The 10,122-nt window shown below is 45.3% G+C and overlaps 1 protein-coding gene across 1 annotated transcript in view; it reads left to right on the top strand.

Annotated features, from left to right (window-relative positions):
• Positions 1–3,861: 3,861 nt before the first annotated feature.
• The window catches only part of peak1 (pseudopodium-enriched atypical kinase 1), a 94,375-nt gene continuing 88,114 nt past the window's right edge, over positions 3,862–10,122 (top strand). Inside the window, exon 1 of the mRNA XM_023822797.2 lies at positions 3,862–4,072. The gene's annotated coding sequence lies outside the window, so the exon portion shown is untranslated. The remainder of the gene's footprint in view (positions 4,073–10,122) is intronic.

The following is a 10,122-nucleotide window of genomic DNA, read 5'->3' as shown; positions in this document are numbered from 1 at the left end:
TTTTGGCATGCTTGATTTTGTGTGTGACGGCTCCCTTTAGACATGTGGGCTGGAATATTTGTCTATCTGTCTCTCTCCGTCTGTCTAATTTTTTGACCTTGTGTGTGTGAGAGGCTTCTGGCCTGTTCACAGGCCTTTGTATTCCCATCCCTGCGCACACACAGACTCCAGAACAGGCGGATGGGAGAGTGACACCTGACCGGTTGGCTCTGCCGGCTGTCACTTTCTGTCACACAGAAGATTGGTTGGGGGGATGGGGAGGGGCGGCTCCCATTGGACCATCTCTCTGACAGATCTGTAAGGGGGAGCGGCCATGTTCCAGAAAAGACCATGAAGTCAGTCTGCCATTTAACAAAAACAGTACTGGGCCCTATTAAACAGGACAGGACACATGTTAAGCTGTTTGGGTGAATTGGCCAGCAGATGGAATGTTTTATTGCTTTTGAAGTTAAGTTTTATTGAAGGGGCAGGTATGAAGCCTCCCTCCACGTGGGTGGCGCACCTAGCAGGAAACAACTTGTTTAAACCCATTAAAAAGTCAGTTTTTTTTTATTTATTTGAGAACAGCAGCTACTGTGTAAACTTTGCGGAATAGCAATCCTGTAACTTCTCAAATACAATAAAACTTCCCCGTGTAACCTGGAGGATATAGTTTATATCCAAAAACTTCTCAGCAGAGAAGATTCTGCCTCAGGAACCAATCATTAATATAGCAGTGTCATTTTAGCCAAACTAGGATGGGGGTGTGCTTCCTGTTTGCTTTGTGATGCCCATTTCCTGTCCCTAGCTGCTGCTTCCTGTCCACAACAGCACACATGTGCTCCTCGTGACTCTGGGGGAGTTCAGCTGCAGGTGCCCCAGATCCGGAATTACGCTGGGCAGCATCCAGTTGTGTCCTCACTCCCTGTACTTTGAACTCCTGGGTCGACACGGCACTTTGATAATACTGCTTTGTTGTTTTATTTATTTATTTCCATTTTAATTTATTGAGAGGCATATGCCAAATTGTCATACAGCTGTTCAGTTCAAGTTAACCACAGACCACTTCTCGTCCAAAACTCCTGTTTGAGGTCAGATCCCAATCAGATGCTTATTATGGAGGGAGCTCAGTGTTCGTGTGACCTAGAGCAGTCCGGGGGGGAGGCTAATGCCCCCCCAGAACCTAGCTTTTGATGTGTATCCACAGCTGGCAGCTGACTTTTTAATAAAAAATTGCATCTGGATGGAGTTTCGTGAGACAGACATGATCTTGGGGAACAGCCTCCCGCCCCCAGTCCCCCGCGTTGGATCGGTCCACTTCCTCACTGTCCTTTGAGGTCTTGAGGAGCAGGCAGGCTCGGTCTATCTGAGGTCTGAGGGCGAGCTGGTCTTGGTTGGGGAACAGCCTCCCGCCCCCAGTCCCCCGCGTTGGATCGGTCCACTTCCTCACTGTCCTTTGAGGTCTTGAGGAGCAGGCAGGCTCGGACTATCTGAGGTCTGAGGGCGAGCTGGTCTTGGTTGGGGAACAGCCTCCTGCCCCCAGTCCCCCGCGTTGGATCGGTCCACTTCCTCACTGTCCTTTGAGGTCTTGAGGCGCAGGCAGGCTCGGTCTGTCTGAGGTCTGAGGGCGAGCTGGTTTTGGTTGGGGGACAGCCAGCCCGCTCAGGCTGTTTTGTTCGAGTGCTTTTGGTTCATTGTTCCAGTGTCTGGAATAACTGGGGCAATATTTAAAAGAGCATGGAGATGCTAAGGCTTATTATTAAAAACCAATATCTTTTTAAAAAAAGCTGCCTGCCCCAAAAGAGCAGCGCGATTCCTTCAGCTCGATTTCTGAAATCACTTAGTTTGTTAAAATTCATAATGTGGGAGCCTTAGCATGCTTACGCATGCCTAGATGGCACCCATGTGAGTTTCATTTGAAGTTTTCCACTGATGGAAAAGAGGGCCACTTCCATCCACCATCTCTAGGGGGAGTCGCTCCGTTCCTCATGTGTGGGAAATGCAAACATTTCAGGAATGTCTTCGACGTCATTCGAGCACATCTGTTATTAAGCCACAATGTCCACAAAATGTTTTACAAAAACACATCGTCGTCGTCCTCGTCTTTATGCCACTTCTGCTGAGAGGGTCGTTGTGGCAGCAACGCTGGCCAGGTCAGACCAGACCTCTCTTTCCACGGACACTGGCTCTCGCTCATTCCAGACATTTGTGAGGCAGCTGGGAGATACAATCCCTCCGGCGTGGCCTGCGTCTGCCCCGAGGCCGCGGCCCAGTGGAATGTACCCGGAACAACTCCTCTGGGAAACATCCAGGTGAATCCCTTATAATATGACTGAACCACTTCAGCTGACTCTTCTTGATCCCAGGGAACAGTGGCTCTGTTTCAAAGTTCCTCCAGATCTCTGAACTCCTCACCCCTTCTTGAAAACTGAGCCTGGCAACCCACACTGAACCTGCATGAAACACGATCTGTTGGTGGGTTTCAACACATCTTGTGACACTTCTCTCTTGCTTTTGGAGTTTTCGACCTAAATACACCCACTGGGATCTTCGAGACTCTGATGAACGATCTCATAAATGGGTTAGTACAGGTTTCAGTACAGTGCCCCAATTTCTGCTGCTACACATCACCCATTTATCATACCCCAGCTATTTTATCCCATAAAAAGAATCCCTCCTTTTCTACAGCACTCCTGTAGCAGGAAACATTTTCCAGACATCCATTGACCAACACTGAGTAGCAGAGATGTTTTCATCGTACCTTGGTTTTACTACGCTACAGAAAATTTCAGCAATTCAGTTATGAAGATTTGCGATGGAGATTGCTAGTTTGACTGGAACGCAGGTAAAATATCCAAAAAAATAATGATGACAGTATGTTTCAAATATACTGTACATTTCAAGGCTCCCCCTTGTGACAACGTTTAAATACTGCAAGATCCAAAAGCTACTTGGGTTTTAAAGACTCTTTTTCTCCAAAGCATCCTATTATCTGCGCTAGGTGTTAAGTGGGGGGATTGTAATGCCATTTACGACCGGGGAAAATAATGATGTCGAAGATCTTTGGAATCTGCTCTAAATAATGAGACAACAGGACAGGCCCTCCCCACACCTAAACAAAATAAGGTCCAGCTTATGTTTACGCTGCAGTGGTAACAAATATTGTTGTTGGGGGGGAGGGGGAACTTGGCTGTGATAGTGGGCGGCCGAGGGTGGGGGGTAGGTTTGGCTATGATAATGGTGCTGTGAAACAATGCATGGAATGTGTAGAAACAGTAGTCTCCGGGGGGTTAGTCTCACTTCCTCCCCTGACTCCGCTAAAAATCCTAGGAGGGGAATCGCCCGCCCCCCCCCCCAGACACTTGCGCCTTCCACCACGACAACACACGCCCCTATGCTCACTCACTTTTTTATACAAAGGTCAATGACACAGGGCACTGAGTGAAATTACAATAGTTTTTCTGCTCGATGAGCAATCTTTGTCTGACCCCACATTGCCCAAAGATAGCCGCCGGACTGATGCAGACATCTACTTTATTTTTAACCGTACTTTTTTTACTAATTGGTATCATACGAGTATTTGAGACATGTTAGATAAGTAATGTGATTACACACGGCGGGACCATTATATAACCCAAATGCGACCCGTTTTAGGATGATAAGGCGCCTAAATAAGTTTATTCTGAAGCATACAGTATTATAATAATAATAAGAATAATTATTATTATTATTATTAATAATAATAATAATAATATAGGTGTAATGTAAGACTACACAAAATTAATCGGCGTGAATCACCTCTCATGCGCGTTCTCGACGCGAATACGTACACGAGGCTGCTCCCCAAGGCGCGCTCACAGGCCAGCCCCACGTATGCGCGCACCACCCCGTGGCTTGAGCCATATCTGCGGCTGTGGCCGTGCAGAGCAGGCTGAGTGAGCCGTGGGCTCCTTGCGATCGCGGTCTTTGCCGATAAAAATACACATATTGACATCTCGGACCCTGAGTCAACGGCGTAGGACAAGTCCCGGGGCGGGAGGATTATGGCTGTCAGACCGGAGCGGAGGCTCGGACGGATCCGTAACGCGTAACGGTAAGAAAGAAAAAGTTTACCAAAAAAATCGTCCAACTGAAAGTGGAAATCGCTCCAGGAAAGTTTGTGCCAGGACGAAATCCAAGGAGTTTCGCCTACGTTTTTTTCTCTGTAGGGGAATTGTGCGCTTTCCCTTGTCCTTTAACGCAGTTTTTAACATAGATGTCTACATGTGGTGGGGGGGCGAACAGACGGAAAGTTGATTATTTTGCTGCTGTCGCGTTACGATCGGCGCTTTGCGATGCACATCTGCTCTACGGGGGGAAAAAAACCCAACAATGCGGGCTGGGGATACATGCGATGTGGAGCAATAATAAATCCGGCGCTGGGAACGATCCGGGTCCGGAGCGGGGATCATCACCCGGCGCTGTCAAACGCCGACACCGGCCAACCTGGCTTATTTAAACCGCCTGCCCATGTCATCCCAATTCCGGCGCAACATAGAAAGCTCATTTATTCGAAAGATCGGAATAAAAAACGAGGCGTGAGCCTTTACGGCGGCGATCGGCGCCCATTAATGGTTAATATTTTCATTGTGAAGAAGAATGAATGTCCTGAGGACACGCCGGTTATAGCTGGGCGATCATTGAAATGTTTATGGGCGGTATCGTTCCGTCACGGTAGGCTAGATTGGTGAAATTTAATTGCAGTTGGTTATTTATATGCATCCGATGTGATCGTATTTAAATTCCGGATCAGTGAGCGTTTATGGACTGGAGTTGGATTCCTCTTATAAATCAGTTGCACGATCTGAATTTCTGAGCACCCTTATAGAGTACAAAGCTAGGGGTGTTCACGTCTCCTCCTCATGATTTAGGATGCCTGGGGTATCTGATGGCACAGTCCGGGACCATACCAGTGCTGAGACGGTGTCTTAGGGCGTATATGGCTGTCCCGCGTCCATCATCATCCTACAGGGTCTGAAACTTCGTGAAGTCGCCTGTAGTTCAGTATCAGACCCGGCCACGGTAAGAGATAGCAAGCGATGGGGGTAAAAGCAAATGTTTATGGTCCTGACAAAGTATTTGCGATAATGCAAGACTGTTACTTTTCCTTAACACGCCGTAAGGATAAACCGGAGGTTTTCCTATATATGAACGTAGTTGCCGTCCGCTTCATTTATTGAATTCAGATTCATAAATACACCCGGGATGTTGAAGAGATGCATTAAAATCTGGATAAAACGATCAGGAGGAGCGTTTAAACGAAGCGACGGCTAGGCGTGGGTTTAAAACTGAAATGGAAACAGTGCATTCTGATTGCAAGTAGTGAATTTCATTGAACTTTTAGTAGCCTATGTGTTAAATCACATTTAAATGCCGCTGTTGTCACTATAAACCCGCCCGTCCAATTTACGGCTGTATTGATTAAAATGACATTCAGCAGGGACATATTACAGACATTTAGCGTGCATTTTTATAGTTGTAAGTCATCTGCAGCATGATCCTCTGATGTTGATCAATGTTGTCAGAGGTATTTTTTAAATTATTTATAGCCCTTTAAATAGACTATAACGAAAAAAAACTTTATCTTTTAAGATAATTCTATTTATGCCTCGAATCTACTTAATTGTAAATATATTGTGCATCTGCTGGCGTGTTCCAAACTAAATCTCATTGTACTTACAATGACAATGAAGTATCTATCTATCTGTCTATCTATCTATCTATCTATCTATCTATCTAATGATTATAATGGAAAGATTGTATATTCCTCCTTTGGTTTAGAAACAATCAATATAGCAATATAGTTTCTCCAGAAACAAATCTTAAAACAAGCATGAACACATCGCAAAAATGCAATAGATAATAAATAAATAATGTTTTGCAGAAAATAATAAATGGTGCCGGTCTGTCCCTGGGTCGCCTTGGGTCTGAAAAGAGACACAAAAAGTTTATTTATTTTTAAAAATTGTTATTCAATCTGCCAGTGAAGCATTAAGCAGAATATACAGTGAAATATAGCATATTTTATGAGAACGTTAGTTTCGTTTTGTATCTGAATTGATTTCTCCTTACTTTTTAAAATCTTTAATCAATCTGACCTTAAATGTACAAGGGAAAATGTTTCATTTATGAATAATCTTTAAAGCTTTCCCTTTCACTTTTTCAAGACGGGTTTCATTTCTGAAGCAGACCTTTAAGCAGATGTTATGTGACACCATGGTCTCTGGCTGCAGGCCACGCCTTCTCTTTAAGGTGGGGAACAGGTGTGACCCTCACGGTTGGCAGCGTTTAGATCAGCGAGGCCCAGCAGAGGGCCGGCAAGATAGAGAGGGCAGTTAGGAAAGTTAGGCAAAATTTTTAAGTGTCCAGATTTGCAGTTTTGCAGCTGTCAGAGCTGAGTGTGCTTTGCCTCTTCATATCTGTTGGCTCAAGCCGTACTAAAGTTCTGGTCGGCGTAGCACCTCCTGCTGCTGGGGTGGGGGTCCATCTTCCGACACATCCCACTCCCAGAACCTCAGCCAACATTAGAGGGATGTTTCAAAGCAATGTTGATGGTTCTCTTATCAGTCAATAGGAATCGGCTTTAGGAATGAGATCAATAAGGAGTCGCCCAGTAGACTAGGATATGTGTAGTATGTCGGTTACTTTCTGGAACCTTCTGCAAGGTCTGTAGTTGCCCTTCAGGAAAGTAGGTAAGCTTGGGGATGGTGTATGGGCTCAGCAGGTTAAGTTGTTGTGGTCGGTAGGTTGCTGGTTCAAATCCCAAGGCTGACAGAGTGGTTTCAGGCTTGGGCCCCTGAGTGAAGCCCTTTACTCTAATTGCTCCAGGGACTGACTGACCCTGCTTTGTCAAGTATTTACATCACTTTAGATAAAGGCATCTGCCAAATAAGAATGTAGCACCGTGACAGTGGACATGTACTTGTAACCGCAGTGAATCAAACATTTAGGTCATTTTAGGTTAAAAACTTCTGCTAAAGAATGAAATAGTGCTTTAAGGAGATGGTGATGGATTCAGTGAGCTCAGAGTTTCTGGAGCCTGAGTTGATGTCTAACATAGTCTGTTCCCCGGAAAAGCTGCGTATTTGTCTTCACTGACAGAATGGAACTTGTGCTTCCTGACCAACTGAACGGTTGGTCTGTGTTCCTGCAGAGCTGAGACAAGCTGAAACCTCAGGATGGTCTGATAGGTAAAGTGTGACCATTAAGGAGAGTCTTTGAGTCACAGGGGGGGCAGGTTAGAGTTAAGTCCTCATATTCACTTCTGAATGACAAGACTATGGGTTTCCACCGTACCATTGACATCACTGCCTGGACCTGAAAGTCCTTTGGAGAAGAGAGTAGGCCGTGACGGGCAGGGCTGCCAGGAAAAAGGCGAAGGAGGCCAAAGTGTACCTTGCCAGAGCTGAGCTGCAGGCTAGAGGTCCGTCTCTGACGGACACCAGACTGAAGCATACAGGGCCCCAGACCCCTTGATCCCGATCTACAAAGAGCCACGGGCTCTACGGTCCACGAGGGTCATCAAGAGGTTCTTCTTGTCTCATTTTGTTCATTTGGCTGTTAATAATTTGGCCCGTAAATGATGCATTTCTTCCATGTTCAGAAGTTGGTGTCACTCTCGTGTTCTTTGTTATAGTGAGCTGCTGAACAGCCGAATGTCACTGTTTGCGTAGGAGTCTCAGCTGCGGGATAACAGAAGGCCTCTGGTCACAAGCATCCATACGCACGAGTGCCCACTTCCCACTCAGCTCCTCTCTCACTGCTACACTCACCACTTTACCGCAGAGAGCGCCCCCTCCTGGACTGGCCTAGCACCGATTACTTTGGCTACCGTGGCCCAGTCTGGAAAGAGCGGCCGTACCATGTGAGTTATTTATCTTTGGTTTCAGGTCCAAGCCTAAAAATTCCCAGACTGGATAGTGCTGTTGCACATTCCCTCAGGAAGTTTTTCACTCATGGTGTCAGAGGCATTTTTGTGGGGAATTTTAGTTTTTATGGCTGTTTTTATTTCTCTTGTTTTTCTCCACCTTACAAACAATCGCTTAGTATTCTCTGTTTTAGGATATTTACCACATTGCCTGCTTAAAAATGCTACTCCTCTTATTTTTTAACGTTAAGTTGATGGTTGACCCTTTCCGTATTTGGGGACCTGTCCTGGTGATGAGCTAAGGCTGCTGCCTCATCATGTGAGGGTTAAAGAATTGGACTTCGGACCAGGGGCTCTGCTGTTATACCTTTAGTCAAATGACTGCAATTGAGTACCTACCTTAGGGCAATGGAAAAAAAATCCTCTCAGCCTAACAGTTTTGCAGTTTTTCCCTATGTGACTGGCTGATGATGAAGATGATAATAATGATGATGATTAGGATTGTGATTAGTTTGCTTCAGCCTACAAGGTTCCAGGCATTTACAGTGTCATTATAATGATGTTATATGATTTAACAATGGGGTCATATACTGACTCATCTTATGAATCTGTTCTCTTTTTTGGCCTTTTATATGACCAGACTTTTTTTTATGATGTCATTAGCGTTGGACCCCACATCTTTCTGGGGCTCCAGCTCCATCTTCTCCACCTTCCGATCATGGGCGGAGTCCTATCCCACAAAGCCACGTACCGCCCAAGTAGCGCCTCAAGTGGTGAGATGGTAGTATAGTTGGCACGAGTGTCACATGCGTCTGCTTGCCACGTCATTCCCTCTCTGACAGACTGCTGGTGAGAAAGCCAGTGAAGTTTGGCCTGACCGACTGCTAATCCCTTCGTTGTTGTTTTAGATGTTGAGGAAAATGAAGCCTAGGGGCATTTTCCAGGGTTATCAGATGATGTTACTCTGTCAAGACGAGTCAGGTGACCTGTGACACCCTACTGGTGACTAATCACCTCTGTGATCCTTTAACCTCTAATTTTTTTTCTCCCAGTAACATAATAGGTTCTCTTAAAAATGTGTGCAGATTACCACCATCTAGTCTCTTTATCATAACACATGAGACCTTGTGGATATAAGGTCGGAATGGAGGCCATATCTTTTAATATGAACATCGCTGTAATTTATCCTTTGTAAACTTAAAGTATTAAAAACTCACCTGGTCACATCAGCGAGGGATTAATAAAAACATACTAACAAAGGATCGATTCTCTGTTCCATGGACAGCGTCTGTTGAAGGGAAAATGAGGAAAGCCTGTGGGGGGGGAGCTCGGCTCTCGGTTTCTCCTCTTCCTTTTAGGAGGGACCTGAAGGGTGGGCTGTTTGCTTGGTGTCACAATCCTGTTTCTCACAGGCCTTCCTGTTAGCTGTCAAATCAGCCATGAGGCAGATGTCCAAGTGGAGCGGGTCACAGCTGAGCTCTGTTTGGGCATGTCACTGCCCCTCAGGTGGAAATCCACCACTGCCCTCTACAAATAATGTCATCTCAATTAACATTTAAAAGAGGCTTTTATCCAAGGTGATAGATCCAGGGTCAGACAGTCCCTCAAGCAGATGGGGGTTAAGGGTCTCGCTCAGAGGCCCAATGCTAATGACTCTACTAATAATGGAATGTAAACCAGCAACCTTCTGGTCTCAGGTCCAGTGCCCTAAACTACTGGGCCAAACATCACCCCTTTTCTGAACACAAAATGCAAGGTGGCCCCTTAGGGGGTGAGTCACCCAAGCCGACAAGTGACAAACAGAAGCCAAGGGTCACCCAGGGGCACGGTGACGGCCTTGTATAGGCTGTTTTAACTGTTTATTATGGGCCGCAAATTCGGTGTATTGAAGAGGGAATAAGGTTCTGGTAGGGCTGGACAATAATTCGATATCAATATATATCGCGATATAATTTTTTTCGATAACGGTGATACGATTTTTAAACACATTTCCGATATTTCGATATACATTTGAATATTATATATATTCACCGGCTTTTAAAAATGTATCACAAGTGCTAAACAGCGCGTATTCAAATCGCATTCGCATGGTAATTTGCTGAACAACGCAGCTGTGAAACGTGATCCAGGTAAAACTTTTTTAGATAGCATAAATAATATTGAAGCATTTGTTTTCAAGCAGACTGTTAAAAGCAAAAGCAACAAAGCATTTTAGACTTTGTAAAGAAACCATAGTA

Source organism: Paramormyrops kingsleyae, chromosome 13 (assembly GCF_048594095.1).
Source record: "Paramormyrops kingsleyae isolate MSU_618 chromosome 13, PKINGS_0.4, whole genome shotgun sequence".
Lineage (NCBI taxonomy): Eukaryota > Metazoa > Chordata > Actinopteri > Osteoglossiformes > Mormyridae > Paramormyrops > Paramormyrops kingsleyae.
This window is presented reverse-complemented; position numbering and strand designations above follow the sequence as displayed.